The sequence below is a fragment of the Xiphias gladius genome, chromosome 21 (assembly GCF_016859285.1).
Source record: "Xiphias gladius isolate SHS-SW01 ecotype Sanya breed wild chromosome 21, ASM1685928v1, whole genome shotgun sequence".
Lineage (NCBI taxonomy): Eukaryota > Metazoa > Chordata > Actinopteri > Istiophoriformes > Xiphiidae > Xiphias > Xiphias gladius.
The window spans coordinates 10472501-10479245 of NC_053420.1; the positions used below are offsets into that span (position 1 = coordinate 10472501).

Consider the following 6745-nt stretch of genomic DNA (forward strand, 5'->3'; position numbering starts at 1 on the left):
ACACAAACATTACAGACGGACTGAGGTCCAGTTACTTCTTTACTGGTAGATTTACTGTGTGTGTGTGTGTGTGTGTGTGTGTGTGTGTGTGTGTGTGTGTGTGTGTGTGTGTGTGTGTGTGAGAGACAGAGAGAGAGAGACAGAGAAAGTGAAAGAAAAGGGAAAGCAAGAGGGTTATTTATACTTTTTTGGAGAGATAAGAAAGCGGTATAAATGAGATGAGATATCAAAAATAAGCTTACATTATGAGGATGAAAAATGGTGGGGGAAAACTATATTCAGGAAAAGGTTCAATGAAGAAAGGAGATGCTGAAGGAAAACTCTGACACCTAAGAAAATACTCCCAGAGCCACAGAGAATTATTAAATTCTCTTTTCAGTGGAAAGTACCCAAACTGTTATTAGGCACGAAAATATGAAATATGGTCACTGCAGGCTATGCTGCGATGTGTGTGGCTTCACCATTCCCAAGATGTGATAAGGAGAGCGGAGATAGCCAGAGAGACAGCTGTTGTCTGCTGACAGCCCAGGGTTCAATATGCACACACACATCACCACGAGGCCTCCCGGGTGCTCTCTGGGGCTTAAGGGAATTAAAAAGGGGAGGGAAGGGCGGGAGAGGGGAAGACATTTAGGGGGAAGAGTGATAACTTTTGAGCCTAAAACTGTTGGAGAGGCAAAAGTTTACCAGGATCGCTTTTGAATTCTGATCTTTAGTTTCACCGAAAAATATTGACAATTATGTGCAGATTCACACACACACACACACACACACACACACACACACACACACACACACACACATCCGAGGTCTCACAACACAACAGACACACTACTTTTGATGTCAATGGATTATTCCTCTGATCAAGCCTCTGTCCCACATACGTGCACTCTAAAACTTAACTGTAGAGGATGCAAAGCAAAAAGTGAAGAGAAGTCAGCTAAAGTCACACTGGGAGAGAAAATGAGGATTAGGGGAGAGGAAGTGAAACTGTTTAATGTTAGTTCTAAATCAGTGAGTTTAATCCTTCACACTGACAGTAAAAATCTTTATTGTATTGTGTTTGTTGAGCAACATCACCTCCCGTTGTTTCTAAAACCTTAAGTAAATAACTTTTACAGATTATTAACCTGTAATCACCTCTGCCAAAGAGGTTATGTTCTCACCTGGGTCTGTTTGTTTGTCTATTTGTCAGCAGGATTATGCAAAAAGTACTGAACCGTCTTGCACCAAACTTGGTGGAGGGATGGAGCATGGGCCAGGGAAAAAGCAATTCAATTTTGGGGCAGGACCGGATCATTTGCTATGAATTCGAATTATTTTCTCTGAAGTATGGTGTATTTTGTTTGACAGTGGCCCTGGCGGAGGTCTGTGCTCTCTGAGTGTCCCTCTAGTTTGACGAGTTTCGGTTGGGTCAAAATTGCTGTTTGGGCAGACAGCTGCACATATCCGGAGACATTCATGAATGCTGCTCAGAAGCAGTCATTCCATGAGCTGAAACCTTAAAGGGGCAATGTGTAAGAATTGGCCAACTGTTGAATTCATACTCAAACAAATAGGGGGCAGCACATTACCTGAACGTCGTGTTGTCCGACCCTATCGTAAGAAACGAGGAAATACACTCTTCGGTCCCTCCTACTCCCTCCCCTTCCCCTGTGCCATGGTTGGACTGGCATAGGGCCATTCCGGGGCAAACCCCAACGGGCCGCTGCATCGGTGGGCCGTCAAAAAAATCCATAAAGTTTTTACTGGCCCTCTATGTGTAGCTGTCATTCGGGGTGCATACGAGAACGTGCTGCGTGCATGCTCTGGGACTGGGCTCACTGCCCACCCAGCACCAGGTTTCAACTCTCACCCTCCGGTTGTGCTAACGTTAACCTGAATAAATCAAACCTCAGCATAGGGCAGCTGTTGACATGTTGCCAAACCTGCGTGGACTGGGCAACAATGTTTTCCACACAGGTTCACCTTGCAATCTGATTACGTAACTGGTAGGTTGTTTTCTTCGCTTATTGTTGGACCGACGAGGACGATTTCACACCCAGTCTGCGCAGTCAGAGAGACAGGGAAGACGTAGTGGCGGAAGGAGCGGAGGAAGAGCCACGAGAGGTGGAGGAACGCGAGGGAGAGGGAGAGCAGCTGGAGCAGCAGCATCAGTAGCTGAGCTTGAGGAAAGAGTGAAGGAGGGAGAGGACGGCTGCAACACAGGTTTATAGCCTACTTGCAGTTGCCACCTCTTCATCCTCGCATGTTGGACTGAGGGCAGACTGGATTCTACAATGACTCACTCTCACCTCTTGGGGTACAAAGTGGTATTACGAGATGGGACGGGCCGGGGCTAGCTGGTTAGCATGATAACTTCAGCAGATATCTCTGCAAAACAATACATAGACGTCTTTGAGATAACCTCAAACCTGTTAAATCTTTACATTCTGTTGATAATTTTAGTTAATTCATTAATGTTTTAAACTAAAATACTTTCATATTGCCCCTTTAAACTCACCTACGAAACTGTAATGTGTGATTTTATTAGCTTTTACTTTAACTTACATTTTACTTTGCAGGACAATGGTGCTTCTTCATCAACCTGTAGATTTTTTTTTAGATTTTATCCCATGATTGCCTCTCAAGGAGGTATACTGTATGCACATAGGTACACATAAAAAACTAAAAGAATTAAAAATAAAGTAAGCGGATGGTAATACCAGTTTCACATTAGTGAGCAAACAAATACAACTAAAAAATAGGAAATTAGAAAAAAAAGAAAAATAATTAAATACTGTAACTGTACAGTACTTACTTTAAAGTAGCAATTATTAATTTAATTTAGAGAGTTTATATGGCGGTCTTTCAAAAGTTTTTGCTACTCGTCTTCTCGATCCACGGTCAAACATAAAGTACAAAGTGCTGGAGCATTGTCGTGTAAATGTCTCTCCTTTGAAATTGGCCGATTGTGATTACAACATGTAAATTCAGAACGACTTGCTTTGTATACAGGGCTGAGCAAAACCACAAAGACTGTGTGTGAATCAATTCAATAATGTCTGAGAACCAAAAAGCAGCGTTTAGCTGAGAAAGACTAAAAGTACAGCACTTCAGAACAGCAAATTAAACTCTGCTAAACGACTTGTACACTGACACTGAATAATATATAACAGTATCGCTTTTATTACTGGGATGATAAGTCCATTTCAGACTGACAGCGTGGATTGAGTATATATTCAGACTATATGGGTCACCATGACAGCCCTGCTGTAACCTTGAGTTCAAGACAGCAAAGCTATTTGACTCCCAGAGAGAGAGAGAGAGAGAGAGAGAGAGAGAGAGAGGCAAAGAAATGCACAGAAGCTAAAAGACATCAAGAACTGTGCGGCTGCAAAGAAATAGAATGAAATTGGTGCAGATAAAGTCAAGAAGAGCAGAGCTTCCTATGAAAATATTTATCATTCCACAAACGTTTGGCTACAGAGGGGTTTGGAATTAATTTGTGTTTTCTTAAGAGGGGGTGCCTTGCGCTACAGGATGGGGAATTCTCCATAGCCTGGGACTTTTCGGGCTGCTGCTTATTCACAATTTATTAGAGCTAGTAATAAGAACCATAAAGCCTGAGGAGAGAGAGAGAGAGAGAGAGAGAGAGAGAGAGAGAGAGACTTAGAGAGGGTCCTGGGCCAGCCGTGGAGAGGGAGTTCAGAAATGGGGCCTAATGTTATTAGGAGACGAACCACAGTGTTAAATCAAACACACCCGAGCACACACCTTCGGTATGTGGTCTGAGCGCACCCCCTCCCATCAGACCCCTGGATGTTATTTGTGGGGGTTAAAATACAGGTATACAAGGAGATTTAGTAAGATTTACTACCCGTCAGATAACAGATATTTGACTCTGAGAAGGAAAGACATATGTCCAGTTTATTTTATAAAATTCAGAAATGAGAGTGACATTTTTGAGAGCTCCTATATTTCTCTGTAGTTAAACTTTGCTTGCAGTGCAACAACGATACTATTGTACAAAGCTCAAATAAAGACCATCCATGAAGATGAAAAACCAAAATGTTATATTTATTACAATGTAAATTTGAATTAAATTTTAAAAAAAAGGAATGTCGTTATTGATCTCCCATAATGTATTTCAAAATTAAATGACAATTTTAAATATAATGACAAAAATCTCACCATATTCTAAGAATTACCAGTGTCCAAGTGTCCAATCTCTTTGCTTTACATCTATTTATTTACATTTTTTGAGAACCAGTGGGCCCCATCTTTGCTCCTCTGACTGTGATAGAAACGTTTAAAGGTGATTTAAACGGCTGGCAAAACACAGTGGGTGAGTTTCTAGTCTGGAGCCATGAAGGGGTCCTTGAAAAATATGAATACCAGCCTTTGAAAAATGCTTAGCGAGGCTCCCCCTAATTTAGTTAATGAGGGTCCCTGCGTGGCTGCTGAGGGGGTGTCAGTGATTTGGGTGCAATCTTCTGTACTTAAGCTGAGCAGCTGAGCAAAAAGTGTTGCCGATTCAACCAGCACCAAGAAAAACAAAGGAACTCCATCAAAAAGAGAAGGTGCCTCACACACTTCTCATCCCCCATCTTTTAAAGGGCTCACTGAGGCACAAATAACGCATTTGTTGATGGAGGATTTGGGGGTTTTTCTGTTCTTATTAATGACCCTTACAATGAAGACAAAAATGAATAAAAGAAAGTTGAGCTGAATGGTGAAGTAGAAAATTATGGGACAGTGTCCCGAGAAGACAGAATATGTGAAACTACACTGAAAAATGAAATATACAATTTACTTTTACATCTGCCAATCTTTTTGTGCATTACAAAATAGGCTGCTTAGACATAATTCCCAAATCTTTTCAACAAGCGCTCGGTGTTTGTTTGAGGCCTTTGAGATCATTTTTCCTTCAGAGATTAGCCTAATAACTACATCCATTTATATCTGCTCCTTTTTATTTTCTCAAAATACATTATATGACAATAAACATTTTTAAATATTCTCAACATTATATCAGTATAGCTGTAAAATTAAGTGGAGAAATAAATTGGAACATATGGGCTAATATTGGACATATTTTATAAAACTGAATTTTCAGTCTTATGTTTATTTTTATTTTACACTTGTTATTATAAACTCATCAGGATCGTGTCTCCTAAAAATGTTTTTTAAAGTCCATACAGGAGGGGCTGGGGGTTAGTTCTGATGTAAATGTAATGATCTAAAAGTGAGAACCGACAGAGCTGAAAGACACTGTAGCAAGGAATATTTCGCAGTGAGAAGGATGCACTCTACGGACTATTTAATGAAATGTAATGGTTTGACCGGAATAAACCCGCGTCGAAATCACGAACAAGACATGATCAAAATTTAGGGGTAAAAAAAGAGAGAAAGAAACCAGTTCCATCGCGAGAGGCAGGCGTGAGGGCGATTTCGCACTTACCATTATTCAGAAAGAAGAATATGCGGAGAAAAATCCGATTATCAGTCAGAACAGTTCCATGCCCAGAAGGGACTCCGCAGACCTCTCGCAAGTGTCCCGCAAATCAGTGACAAAGTGAGCGATCCCGCTGACTCGAGAAGAGGACGAAGGAGGGGAAGGAGGAGAAGAAGAGGCAGAAGAAGAAGAAGAGGAAGAAGAGGCGGCACAGGCAGCGCAGGCTTCGGGTCGAGAGGCTCCGGGTGCTGACAGCTGACAGCGCTCCGCAAACACTCGCTCGCATCGATCTCACCTCTCGTCCTCCGCAGCTTTCAGAAGCGTGTTTGCTTTCCAGGCGGTGGGGAAGTGATGTTAACCCAACGAGCGAAGACTTCAGGTTCCTCCTTCTCCTCCTCCCAAACAGTGAGCGCGCAGCCTGGAGGTGTGTGTGTGTGTGTGTGCGCGCGTGTGTGTGTGTGCGTGTGTGTTTGTTTGTGTGTGTGCGTGTGTGCGCGCGTGTGTGTGTGTGTGCGCACCCCCCCCCCCCCCCCCTCCTTTATCTCTACCACTCCTCTCATTAATTCCTCCTGCAGAGGTGCTTCACCTCTCGGCTCCTTTTCTCTATCTGCGCGTTAAATCTTTGTTTGGTCGAGGGCTCTTCTCCGCGCTTGTTTACACAACGACCCACAAACTATTCAGTCCGAATCTCTGAAGCTGCGGACCCTCTGTCTGCACTCAAGATATGAGGATTTGATAGTCTGTGGTAAATAACTCCTGGCTATTGACAGTTTTATAAAGAGTGTTTGTTATCTTCCACTGTGTGTGAGTGTGGAAGTGTGGGGGGAGATTCATGATCTCCAATCCCCTCTCACTGTCATAATACTATTTCTTTCTTTTTTACATTCCTGTTTCATTTTATATAGACAGTTGTGTGGGATGTATATATCCTTTAATTAGGTGACGGTTTCAATACCACAAACCTGAAAAGTAAAACCCCTGCATTCAATAATATATCATATATTTATGTGAAAATACATGAGTATTTTCAGAATATGCTTACTGTAGGTATTAAATGTAAAGAAATTCATTAGCAGAACTGCCTCATTATATTATTATATATATAAAATTATTGAATTATTATGAAACTAATTTATATGCTGTTGGATAATTTATAACAATGCAGCATATGCTGATTCACAGTGTCAAATGTTAATCTGCAAACTACTTACAGCTCTGATATATATGTAGTGAAATAAAAAGTACAATTGTTCCCTGGAGAAGAAGTATAAATTAACATAACATGGAAATTCTCAAAAGAAGACTAAA

General features: G+C 41.5%; 1 protein-coding gene across 2 annotated transcripts in view; it reads right to left on the minus strand.

Moving 5' to 3' along the window:
- eya2 (EYA transcriptional coactivator and phosphatase 2) overlaps positions 1 to 5821 on the minus strand; it is a 30782-nt gene extending 24961 nt beyond the window's left edge. Inside the window, exon 1 of one of the 2 annotated variants that reach the window (XM_040159754.1) lies at positions 5733 to 5821. The gene's annotated coding sequence lies outside the window, so the exon portion shown is untranslated. Of the gene's footprint in view, positions 1 to 5443; positions 5524 to 5732 lie in introns of those variants that run through there. The other variant, XM_040159755.1, reaches the window with a different exon arrangement.
- Between the last annotated feature and the right edge of the window lie 924 nt (positions 5822 to 6745).